This window comes from Cyrtonyx montezumae, unplaced genomic scaffold (genome assembly GCF_038088225.1).
Source record: "Cyrtonyx montezumae isolate F1298 unplaced genomic scaffold, pur_monq_1.0 scaffold_3, whole genome shotgun sequence".
Lineage (NCBI taxonomy): Eukaryota > Metazoa > Chordata > Aves > Galliformes > Odontophoridae > Cyrtonyx > Cyrtonyx montezumae.
Genome location: NW_027072034.1, coordinates 127,848,071 through 127,868,522, shown reverse-complemented (window position 1 = coordinate 127,868,522; position 20,452 = coordinate 127,848,071). Strand labels below are relative to the sequence as shown.

Below are 20,452 nucleotides of genomic sequence, written 5' to 3'. Positions count from 1 at the left end.
TTTTGTCCTATTAGTACATGAGGTGCTGGCCCTGGCAGAACTTTTACATCAGCCACTGAGGTAATAAGGTATTGCTGATCCTCTGCTAGATGCACAACAACCAGAGTGTGAATACATTCGTGCCAGAACTTACAAAATTATCTCCACCTACTCTGCTGGAAGCTGTCTGCAAACCTCGCTTCAAAGCAGCCTGCACGTCACCAGAGGGCCGTGATGTGCAGAGATCCCTGCTAAGCCAGTGGGTCTGAGTGATAGCACTGCTGCAGAACAGATTTTTTTCCTCTTAAAAAGCAAACAAAATGTCATAATATGGGACCAACCGCTGTTTCAACTTGGAGACAGCAAAGGAGAAAAGGTAACTCTTCAGATCAAATTGAAACTTCGTGTTTTAAAATTTTTATTCAAAAAGAGCTCTGGGTTTGAGGTGGCCACTTTTTGATAGTGTTAATATTTCTAAATTTCTACTGAAAAATGTGCAAATGTTAGCAAGAATGACTACTCTCTAATTAAATGCTGTGGTTTAGATGAAACTCTGACCTAATTGGCCATCTTTGGTTGAAAATTTATGATGGACTCAACTGGTTCTGCACTGTGCTTAAGTCTTTTTTCTTTTTTTTTCATTTTTAATAATAATAATAGTAATGAATACAATCAACAGAGGCCCAAGTCTTCTGTGGAAGCAGTGCAATTACTCCAGTTTACACCAGCACAGGCCTAAACAGACAAGCTAGGATCTTGTCTATCTATTGCATGTGGTGATGCTTTAGATACCTACAGTGTCTCCCCTGGTTTGCGGCTGTGATTCTGGAAGGGCTCTGCTATAGCTTCCAGCCCCATAGAGAAGTGTGGATACCTAGGTAGGTTTGAGGCCACTGGAAGCCACATTCATGTCCACAGCCACTCACTCACCTAGGGTGAGTTTGCTGTCTTGAAGTCTTTCCTGGATAGATCGACAGGAATAAATGTTAAAGTCTGCTCACCAGCAGCTGGAAAATGCAGTGTTGGCATGTACCATATTGTTCAGCCTTTGTGAAAGGTGCAAAGGTAAAGGAAAAGAAAACACTAAGGAGAACAGCAAAACAACCAAAAATGAGGAAGCTTGGCTCAGCACTGAACGCTCTTCAAACAAAGGAGTGCAGAAGAGGAAGGAAGGAGGGTGAAAAAAGGAGGGAATTGTTGCCCTGATATAACTTTTAGCTCATATACAATGAATTTCTTTTTATCAGTAGTAGCCTGGGTCATGGAGACTCAGAGGAAACTATCCTGTTCCAATATCCGCTTGATATTGCATATATTTGCCTGGCTGCTACTTTCAGATGTGGGTGAATCCAGTTTCTACACAGGCTGCTCCAAAAGTAATGCCTCAAATTTTATTTCCATGGAAGCTACAACAAAGAGCACAATGGCACTATTTGATAAGAGCAAATTCTCACCTACAAAACACTATTTTTCAACATAGTCACAACCATCAGCTCCACCTGTGATGAACAAGAGCCTGCTTGCTGTGCTCATAAAAATCTGCACTAGTGGAGGTGATCCACTGTCATTGTTACTACTGCTGAAATGCACCATCCACTGCCTCGCTGTGTTGACATCCAATGCTTAGTCTCCATACACATTCACCAAGCATCAGTGGGTGGTTTTTTTTAATTTTTATTTATTTATTTATTTTGCATGGAGGAATTCAGTTCCATATCCTTGCTTCATACACACTTTCATCTCAGACACCATTGTGTCAGAGTGTCCCTCTGCTCCCATCTGTCACAAAGCAAGAAAAGGTAACGGGATGTCGGTGGGAAGGTTCAGCCTCTACTGCCATACCACCAACATCTGCCTCTGATAGCGTGGGCCAACGTAATAGAATAGGAGGCATTTCTTTTGGAGCAGTCCTCATATATTTGTCTGATATCATAGTTTGGACCCAATCTTTGGTTTCTCTTACAAGCACAGAGTAACACTCCACCACCTTTCTTTTGCCCCAGTTCCTGACTCATATGCTGCTGAACAGCTGTCCAGTACAGATCTGAGAAGCTTAGAGGCTGCTGTTGTTTGTGCCAATGCTTGGTGTTCCCAATGGGCTGCTCTAGCACCTGGATCAAAGAGGTGCTCGACTGCCTTCAGAATCATCTCTGCAATCATGACTGATGGGAGCAGCACAGAGCATCATCTGCCGCCCAGCACAGCTCAGGCAATTCTTCCACTGACTCCCCTGCATCCAGCTAGGTCTGCTTTTAGTGCAAGCTTGCAGAAAAAGCACAGCAAACTTGCCTTAGATCAAAGATGATGTGGTCTCATTTCAAATGTTATTTATCTTTAATCTCTGCTTTCTCTGGTTACCCTGCCCAGCAGCTTTACAAGGCTCATGAACTCATGACCAGAGAGAAGGAGCAGCTCACTCGCCCCCCCCCCCCCCCCCTTGTTAACGCTGCCTGTATTGCATGCAGCCCCTCTGCTCACTCCTTCGACTTTGAAGAAAACTCAGCTCAGCTCATATGAGGGAGGTGACCAGGCAGATAAATTATTAGCGCAGCAGCTGTGAGGCAGAGAAGTTGAGAGAACAGTTGTGAGTACAAAGAAAGAAGTGGGAGATCGGGTATAGTCTCCAGATAAGGTTAATCCAGAATTCTACAAATTCTACAGATCTCTCAGTACAGAAAACTCGGCCCCTCCAGTGAAGATTTGATGGAGAGGAAAGCATTCTTTCTACTGGAAGATGTGCACACATATCTCTGCAGCTACTATGATTCTATGATTCTACTGTATCTGCTTACTTGCAAAGCACTGTGGGCTTCTCCATAAATCATTTCTGGTGTCTGCAAATTAGAAGAAAAATATTGTCACATGTTGTGACAGCCTTTGGAAAGCAGCTTTAAGAGAGCATTTTTGCAACAGAGATAAAGCCAAGCACGTTAGGACCAGGGACATTTTATTGCATTCAAGGTCTTGCAAAGCTTTCAGTACACAAAGGGAATGTGTTACACTGCTGACAACTTTTATGAATGTTTTCATTTTGGCTTTTTTTCTCCTTCAAATTTTATCTTGTATTTTACAGGCTTTCCAGTTTCCCTATTTGTTTAAATCTGCTGCGTTTACTAAAGCAAAGATGAGGTTATGGCTGCTTTTTTATACTTGTGCTACAGTTGCAGGGAGAGAATTTCAGCATAGCAGGTTCTCCCCATGCACTATTTTCGTCCATTGGTGTGTATTTATTTTATGTGTCTGTTTATATAGGGAAAATATAGGAAATCCATATGTCACAGCATGCCTTATTTGTGCACATATAAACATATGTAGGATCAAATATAACATCTTTCTTTCCTGATACACATGTACTCCCACGCTTGGAAACAGACGGTTTCTCTCAGTTCATTTCTGCCTCGTGGCAGCCTGTCTTAAACAAAATCTGAACCCAAGTGGGTGGGACCTGCAGGTTCAGACCTGCAGTGAAGGGGGAATTCAGGGTTCTTGAAACAGCGTTCTGCAGCCCCCGCTAAAACATCCCGCCATTCCCACACCGCCCGTTCCCCTCTATGGAGAGACAGACTGGCACGCGGGCCAGGGAGGCGTGCCGTGGTGGGGGCTGTGGAGAAGGCCCGAGGGGATCGCGCTGCGGCCCCACTGGGCACAGCGGCCGCCGCTAGGGGGTGAGCGGGCTCGGAGCGGGGTGCTGAGGGGCGGGGTGCCGCCCGTGCCCGCCTGTTCCTCACAGCGTGGCGGCAGCCGCTCCGTCAGCTCGGGCTGCGGCGGGAGCTGCCGTGCAGCCCCCAGCCCGGTGCTGATGCTGGAAGCTTTCCAGCGTTGGCCGGTCAATGACCACGGGATTTGTTTGGAGAGCAGTCATTAGCGGTGGCAGTCCTGTAATCCTGCCGTTGTGCCTTCCCGTTCGTCGGGAACTCGCACAGAGACGCACACATCCTGGTGGCTTTGCAGCGAGCGCTGCTGAGGTTAAGTGCGAATTTAACATGTGATATCGCACCCAGAGAGCCCGTGACACAAGACAGAGAATGGGTTTTTATGGTTTCAAGGGGTCACAGTGCAAGAAGACGTCTACAGCTCTTAAGAAACTACACACTGTCAATAAGTATTAAGTTTATAAGTAGGCAATGATTAACAAGATTCTTCCACGTGTCTTTCTTTTTTTTTGTTTTTTGTTTTGTTTTGTTTTGAAGGGGGGGTGGAACCTGATGAAACGCTGACAGCACCCTCCAGAAACACTGAATTCCTCTCTAGAGGAGATGGCAAGACTTCAGATATTTGATAGAAGAGAGGAACGTGATGCCCCATCCTTCCAATAAAATTCAGTGACTGTTTATCATAATAAACCAGCTAACTCATTAAATATGTTCATTAAAACAGTGCACAGGATTTGGTTAGACTGCAAGAGAAGAATCACAACAGCAAAGAGCTAGACCTCTGTCTTAGTTTCCTTATCAATACATAGAAGATAATCCTGCAGTGCTCATCTTTCAAGTGTTTGTTGTGCAACAGAGTGCATTAATTTGAAAAATGCATTTATTTGTGTGGGTTTTTTTTGTTTGTTTGTTTGTTTTTTGGAAAGTGATATGCAAGCATGATGTAATATAGTCTAAAAATCTCCTGTAAAACAGTATACCTGATGCACCTAATATGAGCTGACAAGTTTTACATAGAATATCTTATTTAATCAGCGTACATAAAATATTCTGAAATGTAAAGTGGCATAAACATTAATTTACTCCTAACTGGTATTGTGCAGACATTGGGAGTTATAATATGTGCAGATGTCATTGGCTTTACAGTACGTTCAGTGGTGTTCAGAACACACAAAATGACAAAGTTGCAGGGTGGAACTTGAACGTGGCTGATGGATCTGTTCATACCAACCCTTTTAATTTTTTGGAAGCTATCCTACATCTGTGTATTATTTTCAAGTTACGTTATTAACTTAGTAATTATTCTTGTTCTGGTGTTTAGATCTGAAAATTGCTGTAACATTCTCTTCTGTTCTTTTTGTCTGTAGGATAAATGAGGGTGCACTGGAATGCGTGGAGGTGTGCACATGTGCCCATGTACATCAGCAAGCAGTGTAGACACAGAGTCTGAAGCATGTAGTGAGGGGATAAACATGTTCAATGGACAAGTTTTACATGTCACCGTGGTTGGCCTCTGATCTTTTTTAGGCAGGATTAATTAATTGGCTGAGGCCATGTCTAGCTCACCCAAAATGAATCCCTTTATGCATACCATCCTACTTCCACTCACAAATTTTGGAATGAGTTCTTCCTCAGATAAATGCTGAGAATCATATGAGATATTGGAAAGCTGGGGGTACCCTTCATACAAAACAATATGCAGCTGAAATCCTTGATTTATACATGCTTCCTATATATTTTTTAAGTTAGGTAGCTATGCTTCAGAACAATATGTACCATCATTCAACCATCTGAACTCACAACAGACTCACTTAATCATGTATGAAGTAAAAATGCAGAGACTTCCTTCTTTCCTGCTGCAAATATTGCATCTAGTATTTCTCTACCCTCACTAGACCTTATGTCTAGACTTACACAGCAGAAAAATTCCTTTTTGAATGTATTGTACTTCTCGGTATGGCTGCTGCAAAATCAGATTTTCACACAATTGCTTGCTGTAATCAATATCTCGACACTCCACTGCACGATTGTCACGAAGTCTCTGATTTCATCAATCCACAATGTATGTGGTTGCTGCAAGTAATCTTAATACCCAATAAAATTATTTTAAAGACATGAAAAAGCTTTCTTCCCTCTGGTATTGAGGAATTTGCGGGGCAGGGGTTTGCAGACTTGCAATATTTACATGAAGATTATAGACAAAAAAACAAGATACATTAAGTACTTTTAATAACATGGTCAGAAACCACATGGCTCCTCTTAAAGGCAATCATGGAAGTTAAACAGCAAAATAAGGTGCATGATTACATGTAGAGACATGGTGGAATATCTTATTATATGTAATTATTTGTAACACACCTGAGTACTTTTAACACAGAATCTCATAACTTTAATAGTTAATATTTGCAATTTCTCCAAACAACAATGTAAGTTAGCCAACAGATTAGTGTGTTTACTCAGCTTTAAAGCAAAGCTTTCTCTGAAGCCAACAGAGTGATGACTCCTTTTATACAATCTTTTTTTTTTTTTTTTTAAAGGAAATAGTTGTGCTGTGATCGAGACTGGTATGATTTTTCCTTCAAAAAGAACATCGGTATTTGGACCATTTAACTATGTAAATATTAACTGTGTTTTTCATGTTTGCCCTGTTGTTTTCTTTCTTTCTCAACATCTTTTCCTATATGCTTGGTAAAACAATTTCCAAGAAGTTAAATGACTATAATGCAACCGTACCTCAGTTCAGAACTATTCATAGCAAACTAGTTATAGCTGTGACTTCGTGGTAATTTGCAAGGAGTTGTTGCCCACTGCTAGGATTCTCCCTCTGCATGTACAGCCAGCAGCCTGCCTATGAACACTGCCACAGAGCTGTGTCATTGACCTGCCTCTCCTTCATGAGGCCAAAGTCTGTCCTTCTGATGCCCTGCTGTATAAACTGCATATTAAAATTATTTCCCTTGTTTCAGAAGAGTGGGAGTATCCTTGCAAAATCCATGAGAATGTGTATGTTAGAAATAAAAGGAATTTTCTTTGGGAAAACAACACATATTGTCATTACAGTGACTTCTCTGTTGGAGCTCAGCACTGGTATGGTTCTAATGGGAAAGTCTCTATAGCGCATCCCAGCTTATTGTCAGGGCTTCCCACAACCAGCACAGGTATCTATACTGTGGACCAGTTCCCACAGCCCCCTTCAGTCTTGGTAGGACTTCACAAATACAAATGCTTCTTGGCTGTTCATCCTCCCAACACATCTGGGACGCACAGAGGTCAGCAGCCTTACTCATGCCACACCATTGAAGAGATGGGAGAGGAAGAGCAGGATCTGCCCAAGACCTGCAGTGGGCCCATGGCAGAGCACGGAGCAGATCTGTTCAGTTTCTGCTTGCTCTTGCAGACCTTTCTTTTTTTTGGCACCCCCCCAAACTCATCCTGCGGTTCATGAACCTTAACAAACCTTTCAATGAAGCTTGTCTGGGTTTTGGATTGGTAAAGAAATTCGAAACCAGACAAGGTTTTGTGTTGGTGTGTGCTGCACTGTGAAAATTTCACATGCCTGTTTTTCACCCCACTTGTTCAGCCATAATGCCACGGCACAGCAGGCCAGAAAAGTGCAGGTTTTACTGAACAGCACAGTTTATAAGTAGAAGGTGTTGAGAGTGGCGGGTATGGAAAATGGGTTTTCAAGAGTTTATGAATGTTACCACTTCCTTTGGGAATCCACATTCCTTGCAAAATCTATTCCTATTCCCACCCATACAATCCCTTTGTTTTTACTGCAGTGGTCCTGTGTATCTAAGAATTTGGCACTACGTATTTGTTAGCAGACTCTTCATGCGTACTTTGAATTACTCATAAAGTCCTGTTTTCCACAGCCTTTACGAAGAAATCTAGAGTCGCGAGGTTAACTGAAATTGAAGGAAAGCCATCTTAAATCTTTCATGAAATTCTAAACAAGAAAGGAAGAAGGGCTCAAACTATAGTAGTTCTAATATGTCTGTGCTAGTGCAGTCTCAAGTCAGCCGTGAAAACGTGCTGCCTGAAACATGTTTTCTGCTTGCACTGGGGCAACTAGATTGCTAATCTTCACCTCAAATGTAGATATACATTGTAAAAAGAGTACAGCCTGTGCAAGCTCTTGCTCAACACAGTAGTCCTTATTTATCCCCCTGGGGCTTTTCATTGCCTCCCCTGCAGCCTGTGATTAGATTGACAGGAGCAGAGTGAGACCCTTACTCAAGATCAGGCTCTATGCTGTTACGTGCACCGGGGAACAGGAGGCTACAAGAAGCTCATTTACTTTCCTTTCATAGCCTGTTTGTGTTGTGTTTTAAGGAACAATGCTTCCTGTCAAACTGCTGTGTAAAATTTTATTGTGTCTACCCGAGTTGTGCTAAAATGGAAGGCAAGCAATCTGCCTCAGTCGGCGTGTTGCTGTATTTTTCATTTTCTCAGTAGAGCTAAGGTGGTAGGCAGACATCCGCTTTCGGATCCAATTGTGCTGACCAAAGAATCCTCATCTCTGCTGCTTCACACTTCTCCCCATCTGCTCCGCACTCCTGGCTCTGCCAGCAGAAGGGCTTGCGGGAAACTTTAGGTAACCCACTGCAGGCAAGGGCTAAATCCACTCTCAGTAGCCATCTGACACAAAGGAGAGTCTCTCTATATAACCAGTCATCTCCTTTTTTTTTTTATTTTTTTTATTTTACCATGTCTGAACACCTCAGACAAAGGTTGGGGCACATAAACCTCTCTGCATTACAAGCTTGCCATTTTCTCCAGCTCTGCCTTTCAATTTACTGAAGAACTAATTTTCCACTGCTTCTCTGAAGTACAATAAATGCAACAGAGAAACGTCTTCCCATGAAAGAGAGAGTCAAAGTAATTGCTGAAGATGCATGCAATTTAGGTGTGCTGTGATGGTTCTGGCATGAAACTCCATTGATCTGTCCACTCCTTTTGACCTCTTTTCATTCTTCATGACACATGTCCTGTATGGTTAGCACATTTTGTTTCAAGCTTCCTGTTCATTTGCCTTATCTCCTTCCTTGCACGATAGTTACAAGAAGATATTTACCATCCATACCTTGCACCTCCAATGAGAACACATCAAGTACAGCTTTCATGGACATACAGCATAGTATGATGGAATGTGTTAGAAATTTTACTGTAATAAATATTTTTTTGCTGATGATTTACTCTTTCGTGATCTCTCTTTGACAAGACTGGTTTTGGCAGGCACTTTCCAGGCAGTTCACTGACATCTGTAAAATGAAAAACACAATCAACTGGTACATCCTAACAGATCGTCATCTTTTATCTTAAATCTTAGCAATTTTCTAATTGCAAAATTTTCTAAGAATATCTGTGACACCTATATCAATTCAGCTCCAAGCATTCAGTCAGCACAACTGGTGGACTATGGTTGGACTAGATGATCTTGTAGGTCCTTTCCAACCTAATGTACCTATGAACCTATGAACAAAAACCTCATGTGTGCCAGTGAAAAGGCATCTGAAACAACATTTTCTGTAAAATGAAAAAAATGAAAAAATCACAAAGCCTATTCAGAATGGTGGCACTAACCACAATAAATTTTAGATGTGTTTCTTTTTTTTCTTGCCAAAATAAATGCCACATGTAAGTTGACCCATCACACACAGAGATTAAGATGTACAATTCTGTACCTCTGTTTCAGTTACAATTTTATAGTGATTTTTGTGAATCCCTTAAGCTGACTATCTGCCATAGACAGGAACACAGAAGGCTGTATAAACCCCTACAAATGTGCTGAAAGTTTCTTTTGTCAAACACACCAGCTAACTTCTCGATTAGATAAAGAACTAGGAAAACTACCCTGGTGGATAAGATGGCAATCAAATGTGGAAATCTTCACTGTATAGAGCGCCCTGGGGTTTGTTAAATATCTGCAGATCTGTTTGTTGTAAGTGACAATGTTTATTCTTGCAGTGAATTCCAAGATAGTCTGGCTTCCTTGGGGTTTAATCTCAGCCTTTTTTTGTTTCTCTGATTAGTTGAAAACTGTAGCAGGTCACCCAGGCTCTTTGAAGAGTGAAGGGTCTCATTCCAGGGTGAGGCCCAGTGAATTTGTGAATGAATGAAAAGTTAATTGAGGAAAAGGGTAGAGCATACTTCAGTCATAGTTAATTTAAGCAAAGCTGATAAGTTAGTAAATAGAAACACCAGTGTATTCTTTCAAGCACAATTTCTGCTCTTACAGATATCTTAGGTGCTATTGCTCTGGCCATTTTAGAAATAGGTGCTTGTCGCAGACACTTTATTATCTAATCTTCTGCCCAAGGAGAGATTCTGTGGTGTTGAGTAATTACAAATTGATTAAGCTCAGCTGGAATGTGCCTTAGCAAAAATATAAGAGAAGCCTACACCCTGTAAGCTTTGTGATTTTTTATTTTGACTTCAAGGAGAATTATATATTTAACAAACTGTAGAAAATAACAGGAAATGTAACAGCATATCAATAAAAGGCATCCATTCGATTTTAAGCTGTTACACTAGAGCTAAAAGCGAAATGCAGAAAACTCCTATGCAAGCAAATGAAAGGCTTCATGTGTAGAGGAGTGGAAGAGAAAGATGGGTTTTACCAGAGGAAAGCTGCTTAAGGAGAATGTGTAACTGTGAGCTGTGCAGCAAATGGTATGCATCGCAGAAGGCAAGGCCACAGGCAGCAGCTTTTAAAGCCTCTGCAGCGATGTTTTGTAATGAGTTAAAGAAACCACAGCAAACAGCTGGAGAGATGGAATCAAGCGTTGCCTCAGATTTAAATTGTCTATATCAAAATACACTTTGGTCCTGCATAGGACTTGCCACCACTCATCTCACAGCACTCTGCAAACATCTCCAATCCTCTGAGGTGAGTGTTATCCCCACTTGGAAGATAAGGAACATGGAGCAGGAAAAGTTTAAAGAATTTGCCACGAGTAACTCCAGAAGACTGCAGAACAGTTAAAAATAAAAGATAGCTCAAATAAAGCCAGCACAATTTGGTGCTGGAGGAAGGGGGCATTGACACAGTACAAGGGCTCCTGGGAAACAGCCCCCTGCTCCCAGGGGTGCAGGCAATGGTTGCAAATAAATGTGTCCAAACTACCTGGGTTAGAATTGCACTGCTGGGAAAAGAGAAAGGGGAGGCTCCAGCCTGGCACCCAGCACAGCTGTATCCTGCTCCCAGGGGCTTCCATGATCTTAGGGGACTCAGTCAAGGAGGAGCAAGCATCTCCCTACCCTTCAGCTGCTTGTCTGTCTGGAGTGGGGACCATGGCATACTGCCTCATATTCCAGCATGCACATGCACAAATGCATCCATAACAAACCTTTCTTTGGCATTTCCCCTAGGCTAAATAACAGTAGAGCTTCTTTTGCAGTTAGTAAAAGAGGAGCCACCTCCGCCATTACAAATCCGAACCCGAGAACGTGACTGCATTAAAGGTGCCAAGTGCAAGTCCTCTGCCTATCCACAGCCAAGTGCAAGTCCACAGCTAAATGACACGTAATGAAAAACTAATCATTAATTTAGCTATTATTAAAGATTAATTAATCTGCAAACACAAATAAGATCAACTGGAAAGTGATAAAGAATGTCTACCCTGGCAGAAATGATTCCAAGGATGAGGAAGTAGGCCTGCGGTCGCTCAGGCCTGTGCTTCAGTCTCTACTGGATTCTACCCTATGTCCAAGGCCCTGTCCTCCTGTTGCACATTACCACAAATATAAATGCCTACAACCTTCCCACGCACCTTGTTTTCTAAGTCAACAGATTTAATTTTTGCGCCTAAACTTCTGGATGCAGGAGAAATTGTCTGTGCTGTCAGGGGTTGCAGACGCACCCACCTTGCTGACCTGTGGCTCCACCAAAGCAGAAATTTGCCTTGCAAAAATAGAAACAAGAGTTGTTTTCTTTCAGCCAATACCAAGACATCATTATCAGCAAAATAAGCAGCAAGTGATTATATGAGAAGCTAAAGTTTTAGTCACAGGCTAGCAGCCTTAGGTCAAGTTCAGTTTAGGTAATCATGGTCAGCCCTACACATAACCAAAACTAACTAGCACAATTTTAATTTTTTTTTTTTTTAACCATGGGTACAAAGTACAAAGGTTTGTTTAAAAATATCTTGGTTAAAACACAGGAGTGAGCCCACTTCAAATGCCTTCTCAAAATTTCATATGTAGTTCCAGATCCAGAAAAAAAATTAAAAATAATAATTAAAAAAAACAACAGGCTGAGGTGCAATTTTTCCTTACAGCCATGGGGCTCACACCACCTCCTGCTAACAAACTCCAGCTTAGCTAGGCCACAAGAGATGGACTTTGGTCTGCTTGCTGCTGGTGGGCAGCGTCCTAGCGTCAAATAGGACCACTTCTGTTGGTGCCCATTTTTCACATAAATGCTCCTAGAGATGGGGACCAGCACATGGCCCTTTGCCTATGTGGCCTGGACCTTCTCAGGAGCAGCTGCTTTGATTTACACCTTGCCTGTGCATCTGGGACTCTGCTCACTTCCACAGAGATTGGCATGAGGTGACCACCACAACCCAGATCCATATCTCCCCTCCCAGCCCGTCCCCCAGCCCCCAGTAGCTCCAAACAAGAAGCTCAAGAAAGCAAAGTACTGGAAGCAAAGTGCAGAGCACATGGAGAAGATGCTATGCTGGTGTTCGCCACTGACTTATGCTCTCCTCTTGAATGGATGGAATCTCAGGGGCTTTGTTGCTCTTATTCTTATTTTAAATCCTTATTTCCATAGCTCTTCTGCTACCTGATGTGCTGGTGTTTTATTCTCTCTAAAACCACAGAAAGAGGATTTTATTTACCGTAGCTTACGACACTCAACTTTTGATTTGAAAGAACTCATTTCCCTCCAATTTTGTTTCTCTTCTAAACAGTGTCTAGTCACCCCATCCCCCAGCACCACGTCCTTCCCTTGGCAAAGCCTCCCCCATGGCAGCGAGCGCTGCTGATCTGGGCCTGGGACCCTTGCTGGGATGCGGTGAGCGTGAAGCACAGTGGCAGGGTTGTGGGGCACGTGAGGGAGGGAAGAATCGAGCCCTGTGTGCAAGGCTCAAGCTGGGACCCTGCAAGGCAGTGAGCTAAATTTAAACTCTGACCTTTTTCCTCTCTCTGCTGTGATACACAACAGGCACTTACCGAACTCAAGCTGGTGAAACAACAGTGAAATAACAGCTTCTTTTTTGTTGTTGTTTTGTTTTACTTTTTTGGTTTTGTTTTGTTTTTACTAACGATGAAGCCATTTGCCAGATGAGAAGTCAACCTTTTTGATCCTACGTAAAGCCAGCAAATCCCATCATGTTACTAGTTTAGCTATAGGTGAGAAAAATATTTACAGAGTTCTATTTAAAACCAAGAAAAATAAAAACAAAAATCAGTCTCCTTCCACCCTCAGGAATAATAAACCATGCCTTCCACTAACAATTCTCCAAAGGTTTTCTTCTTTTTAGGTATGGAACGTGGTAATTCCCTCTGGGGAATACACTTTTAATTATAGCTACCACTTCTATTTTGGTTTTAATTATGGACTCGGTGCTAAACAAAATTATATTTTAAATGAGTTAAGTTCTCTAATTATTGTAATTTCTTTAGATTTTTAGCTCTTTTAAAAGTCAGCAGGATAAGTCGTTTACATCTCCCAGTCAGTTAAGGCAAACAAATGCCATTCCTACTTGATGTTCTTTAAGCTTCAGTGATTTTGTTATTTTAACATCTCTTAAATGTACAGAACTTTTCAAGATGTCAATTCTCCCACCAATAAACTTAATTAGAACGTACATTTAAATGAAAGAGAAAATTAATTCCATTTGCTTATTACTTGACAGTCAGGGTGTATTAAAAGCTCAGACCTGCGAAAAGAAAACACACAAAAGAGGCACAAATAAAACAATCGGCATCAAAATATCATTTTCTGTCACCATTTTCCTATGTTCCTATAATAAAACTGTCAACTGCGTGAAGTTATTTTCTGGTTTTTATGAGAGTGGATTATCCTCACTTTCCAGTGAATTAATTTCACTGACACTGTAAAGTTTTGCTTGCGCTCATTTTTCTTTTTAATTTTAGAAGTCATTATGGCTATGGCTATTGCTATATTTAAACAACCCCACCTCCCTGCATGGCCGCCTGGACTATCAGTAACTTTTTCCAGTTAATTCTGTATAACAAGTCAGTGTTTCCTTTGTTTGAAAGGTGACTTCTAGAACCAATCACTTCCAGCTAGGAATAATACCCATTTAGGTTTTTTATTTTTATTTATTATTATATTTTCTTAAAAAATAAAATAAAATCTAACCCCTTTGGGAATTCGAGTGGAATGCGTTTTGTCTCAAGGCAAACAAATAATGTTTGTAGAAAGTCTAATTATTAGCAAACCACTCTTTTCTTCTCAGGGGGCTGTATCGATCGGGGCGAGAGCTCCCTTTGGTAAAGCCAGGCTTTGCTGGCCTTTCTGTGGCCGCCTGATTAATTCCCCCACATCGAGTCCGACCAGAAGAAAGGCACAAAGCAACAAAGTTGGTTTTGTCAGCAGCACCGGTTCTCTTCTTTGCTCTGCCCAGAGGCACCTCGCCGATGCGGGTGGGCAGGGCACCCTCAGGGCACACACTGGTTTCCTCCCCAGCTCTCTGAAGGAAACCTATAGCTTTCAAGCGGCTGGAGCCACGCCCTGAGTCTCTGCCGAAGCCTCCCCAGCCTTGCAGATGGGGGGAAAAGCCTCACTTCTGTCCAGAGCACCGCAGAGTGGCAGGAGTTGCGGCTCCGCTGCTTGGTAGGCTGATCGTCTTGGGGAAACGGAGGTCTGAGCAGCCCTCCTCGGGACATAATGATGAGTGATAAGGGATCTCAGCTTCTGGAGATCTCCTCCTTCAGTCCCAAATGCAATCAGATAACCCCTCCCTGGTCCTGTTTCCTGGAAGGGTGGGTCACAATACTGAAAAGTGTGGGCTTGGTCACGGCCAAAGCATTTACTACAGCCTTCTTTAGAAAGCTGTTCTTAGGATGTGGTGAGAAGAAACTAAGCTGAGGAGACTCCGGTACAAGCTGTCTCTGGCAGTGGGAACACAGCTGATCTGTTCCTGACTGCATGACTGCCTAGGAAACTTTGACTGGGAAGACTTTGTGTCTGTCAAGAAAGAAATGACTGATGTACAAAGGACATTTTGGGTGTAATAGCTAGTCATTCTGGACGCTAAGGAAATACCCAGAGAGCCACATGTCACAGAGTGTTACAGAGTGTCACAGATGCTATGACAGATCATTCTGCCTCATTGTTTCCATTAAGTTCTGTTTCCAGGGATTTTGTAATTCACTCTGGGGCAAACCTATACAGTATCCTCTGAGTGAGAGTTTTAAAAAACGCAATACCTGAACCCAGAAATATTTTAATATTTCATTAATAAAACTTTCTAACCAAAACTCGGTAGCAGAATAACAGGACTGTTTTGTGCATCTGTGCTTTCTGAGATCACCGATATTTGTACTTTTTTGATATTTCACCTCCAACATGGGATTTTGAAACTGTTTGCAAACATTAATTATTTCAGTGTTGCCATCATGTAGAGCATAAATTGTTCCCACCTGACACATAAGGAAACAAAAGGCCAGGGAGGTTCAACGTGATAAAGACATTCATAGCATAAGGTGAAATGAGTCCCAGTGTCACTGATAATCTAACTTCCTTCTTACAGATGCAATCTCTTCTTTAGGTGCATAAATGTGTCTTCTTGCATTTGGCATGAAAAAACAAAGACAAGGTCATTTGATTTTCACTGTGATTTAGCAATGCACTTCAATAAATATGTAATATATCACCTCTGAGACTACTGTACTCCAGGTTTTTGTCTCCATTGCAAAGATTTTACTGAAATAAAACTGGATATATCATCACCCTAGAACATTTGGGCCATAATCTTGAATGAGGACAGAGTAAAGTATTAGAGGCACCAAAGCTGTGCAGGTTACAAGGTGTTGTCTGTCCTGGGAGGAAATTTCCCACATTCATGTAATTGGAAACACTTTCTACTTACCATTGGTTTCCTAAGTACTGAACGTCTTAACCAGTTCGTTGAAAATAATAAAAAGAATTAAAAAAAAAAAAAGTAAACAGCACAATCTTCCTATCCTAAATGATTTAAGTCCTTAGGACACATTTATCTCACTTTATCATGTATTTGTTTTTTTTCCATAGTTTAGAAGGGGATCGCGTGCTCCCTGATCTCTGCATATAAATAGAAAATCATTGGTCTCCAGGAGCTGGGGCTTCAGAAAAAATACACAAGTACAGGAGATGGGCAAATACTACACATTACAGCTCCACTTCTGTTGGGCTTGCAACCCCAGATGCTACTATAAACAATTTAATTTCTGTCAAGCTCGTGACCCCACTTGTAACTTCCATGACCCCACTTCTGGCCATGACTTTTAGGTTGAGAACTGCTGCTGGAGATATCTGAATGTTTATTTCAAACACTATGCTCAGAGTCACTAGCTTCCCCCAGCAGATGAAAATGTCAGGAGTCAGACTCCAAAAAACTTGTGAGACAAGAGATTTTGAAATATGGTCATTTAAAGCCTCATCTTTAAGTCTATATTTCCATTTTAACACCTCCTCCCCTTCTGCAGAACACATGCATGACCATTAGAGCCCTGCAAAAGTGATCTCTGGAAAAGCTCTTGTGAAAAAAAGAAAGAAAAAAAAAAAAGAAAAAAAGTGGCAGAAGTTGTATGCTATCTGTTGAGATCTCAGCTTATCATGTAGAAACTCCTGGTGATTTATGCCAGCCCAACCCATCCCAGCCCTTCCCACTCCTGGGCAGTTTGGGGGCTGTTCTTGGTTGCCCTCTTGCCCTGGATGGCATGAGGAAGGCAGCAGCCCAGCTTGCCCCCAGCTTGCAGAGGTGGTAGTGGTGCAGGGCAGGAGACAGCACACAGCTGGGGCAGCCTCCCCGTAGGCAGTCTGATGCTCATTAGAACCAGAGCCCAACACTGTGGCTTGCTTGAGTGGCGTGTGGCCCTCAGTGCTTCTTTATGAAGCGTAAAGAAATCCTGAAATGATATTTTCCTTTTAGTAGGAGAAATTCAGGTGTTGTCTGGCTTAGAAATCTCCGTGGCAACCGGGGAGCAAGGGGAAACAATGACATTATAAGAGCCAAGAGAGTGAAAGTCGAGCAACTGAGAACTATTAGTGGCGTTGCCAGCTCTAACAGTTCTCCTTACAGGCTGTGAGATTGCAGACGTTCTGAAGGCTTTGCAGAGATGAACTATGTCTGTAGAAAGAGCTCCCCTGACTTGCTGCTCCCACTCTCCCACATGCCCCCTGGGAAACTCACCCAGAGATGCTGCAGTTGCATCCCTCTGAAGGACCGGGAACCTGGGGCTTTGCTTCCTGCCTGTCCAATTCCCTGCTCAGCACTTCACGAGAGATAGGTGCGCTGACAGGAGGCATGTGAGGGAGAGCAGAAGCTAAGTGAGCTGTCCAGTGAATTAATACCACTACGTCAAAGTGTGTTTGGAGGAGGGATAGGTGGGTAACCAGTTTTCAATGCTCCAGGAATGAGTGAAAAAATAATACATATTTATAGTGCTTAATTATGCCTGCGTGTAGGGCTGGAGGAGTTCCTTAGGACATAGTATCTAGCTCTTACAGTGCTACGGGTTTGAAGTTGACTGTAGGACAGAGAGAGTGTGACAAAAACAGATAACCCCTCCCTAAAGCCTGTGCACAGCAGCACTGACCTGGCGTTTGAGGTGGGCGAGAGTGGGAGAAAACCAATTAATGGTTTCTCTGTGGTAGAGCACACTTTGCTAATTACTTCTTACAATTGTGCTATGAAGAACTCTATTTAAGCACATAAACACAGTTCTGACCTATTATTTCAGGGACTTAATTTTGAAAGGTAGCCATCAGGTCTGATCGCTGCCTTGTCCTTGTACCAATGGGGACTTATTCTGACTTGCTTCACCTGCACTGTTTTATTGCTGTCTCTTTGTTTTGCTGATTAAGGAAGTATTTATAGAATGGCAACGAATTAAAGGTGGGAGCAAACTGACAGTGGTAAGTCTGTGCCACAAACCACATAAATGGAGTTACAAGTTAATTCTGAAAAATCTCCCCTTGCTTTTCCCTAGGTATTTCACAGTTGCTCTGTGCGTTAACATGTTCCACACAGGGGTCAGCAGAAGTTAACCATAATGAGGTAATTACAAGGTACATTGAGTACGGATGTATGTTAAGGGACATACATTAAGGATGTAGAGTAATGGTGCTACAGTGACAGCAAGTTCAAGACTTGTAGTAATGTTCAGTATATTGAATGGAATGCCACTGTGTTTTCTTAATAGACTTTGTCAGCTTTGGCTTTCTGTGTTACTGTATGCATTACCATGTATATATTCATCTCTTTGTGTGGGAAATAACGACAGAGGTCAGGGATATCAATTAATAATGTGGAACATTAATAGGTGTCTTTGCATTATTTAGTCCCAGTTTTACTCTGCAGATTTAAAGTGACCTCTTGACATAAGAAAATACACTTTTTTTTATATACTGTCTGTGTGACTTTGGAAAAGAGGAAGCAACGTTGGACAGGTGAAACATCTGCCCTAGCTGCAGAGGAGAGGAATCATGTATGAAAGGAAAGTGAAGACAAACATGTTGAGATCATGAGTGTGGCTCTTATAATATCTGAGCAACCTGTACAGGGGCACACAGCAGCAAGCAGCTCAACATACATGGCAAAATTCCCATCAGGCTCATTGAGGGGCTAACCTTGGGTGGTAAACTGCAGAGCAGGGCACTGCTACGATAGCACGAGTGGCACCTGTGCTGGTTAGCTTCAACACAGGCCCTGAGCTTGGTCCTGCAGCACAGTGAGGTCAAACTGCATCTTCCACTGAAGACAATGAGGAACCTCGGTGGACGTCAGGTTTTAAACACTGACCTGTGTGTTTGGTTTGCGGATGGTTCAGTATCAGAAGTCTGGGGATGGTGCACGCTCACAGGCCTAAGAAGGGCAGAGTAACTATTCAAGAGCTTAACAAAAAATATCCTGCGTATCAAAATAAGGCGCAGCAGGAAAAAAAGCAGCACGTGAGCACTGAATTAGAAGACAAAAACCTGCCTCCACCCTTCAGACGTTCAACCTGCCCACAGATCAACCAACCCCAACAGCGAACACGGAAACGCCGCTTCCGTCCCTCTCCGCGCTGCCCCCCCCGCCCCGAGCAGGAGCAGGAGCAGCAGCAGCGCGGGGCCGAGCCCCCCCCAGCCCCCCGCCTCCCGCTTCCCCCGTCCCGGCGCTGACTCAGTGCTTCCTGCGCCGGCCCCCGCGGAACGCCGCCCGCCTTACTCAGCGCTGCGCCGCCCGCAGCCGAGGTGCGGGGCGCTTCCGACCGCGGCCCCCGCGCCTTCCCCCCACCCCCCCCCCCGGGCTGCGGCGCATCGCCCCCGTCCGCCCTGCCCTCCCTCGCGGGGGTGCGGGGGGAGGCGGCCCTTCCTGGGGCTGCGGCGCTGGAAAGTAATCGATCTTGTTTAGGAGCCGGTGCGCGGCTAACACTTCCTGCAGTAATTTGCGACCGCGGCTATTGCCCGCGCGCAGCCCTCTCGCTCGCCACCCCGACGCCGCGCAGTCTGGAGGGGAGGAGTCCGCCGCCGAGCGAGGGGGCAGGGCCGGCGGCACCGCGGGGCGGGCAGGAGGGATCCCCCTCCCCGCCGCCTTCTTGGGGGTCTCCGCAGCCCGGCAGCGACCCTCCTTTTTCCTTCTTCTTCTTTTTTTTTTTTTTTTTTTTAATGAATGGAGTGGATGCCCGGTGACAAATTAACCGCTTTTTCTTTTGCTTGGAAAAGCCAGCCGACATGTGATGGGTTCAACCCGAGTTCCAACAACAAATCTCCCCATTCAGCGCGGGCCAGGAGGGGAAGAGCCGCCTCCCCGCGCCATCAGCGCCGCCAAGTGCCGCCCTCGGCCGGGCCGAAGCGAGCGGCATGCGTCTGTCCCCCCAGCACTCCGCACTGCCTTTTCACCGTGCCCCCCGCGCGTGGTCCCTTCTAAAACGACGCGATTCATGTTGGCAGCCTTCCTTCCTCCACCCCCCCTCCCCCTCATCCTCCAGCTCTCCCCGGCGAAGCGGAGCGGAGGGCTCGGGGCGGGGGCTGCGCGTTTTCTGAATGGTGGCAAAGGAGGGGCGTAGGGGAAGCGGTGATCGCTCGCTGCTGTCGAGCTGGCTTGCCCGATCGTGGGAAAGTGGCTGCACGTACAGCAGCGGATTCTTTGTCCCTGTTGTTCTTCTGTAATCGATCTCACTTCAAGTCGAGGGGTGGAAAACTTCAAAGGCGGATCGGGCTGTTGGAGGTCGGGGCAGGAGCGCCGTCGGCTCATAATGCAGCGCGCTGCCTCCTCCCCCTCTCCTCCTTCAGAAGCAGGGGTGGAAGGGTGGGGGTGAGGGGAAGAGCCCTCCGATCTCCAAAGTGCACCCAATCGATAAATAAAATGCAGGCTTTATGGAAGGACGGAGGGAGGAGGAGGGTCGGGGGCGTCAACGCGCCGAAGTCAAAGCGCAGTGCCCCTGACTGCACTGTTAATGTCTCTCCTGCCTTGTCTGAAGAGCTACACTCTGCCCCCACCTCACCTCTTCCCCCCCCCGCTCCCCTTTTTTTTTTCCCGGCCGTCCCCTAGATCAGTTTTAGGACCGTACTGTTTACAGTGTATGTTACTACAGAGAAGGAAAAAATAAAAATAAAAAAAGCTGCTTGGCACCAGCCGAATGTTGTCCTTCGT

At 44.1% G+C, this 20,452-nt stretch overlaps 1 long non-coding RNA gene across 1 annotated transcript; it reads right to left on the bottom strand.

The window, feature by feature from the left end:
* Positions 1 to 13,204: 13,204 nt before the first annotated feature.
* Positions 13,205 to 19,750, bottom strand: LOC136051820 (uncharacterized). Its single transcript, XR_010622499.1, has 3 exons — positions 19,699 to 19,750; positions 15,255 to 15,399; positions 13,205 to 13,525 (listed from the first exon to the last, which is right to left on the bottom strand). It is a non-coding gene; the product is annotated as an uncharacterized LOC136051820 (long non-coding RNA).
* Positions 19,751 to 20,452: the final 702 nt, after the last annotated feature.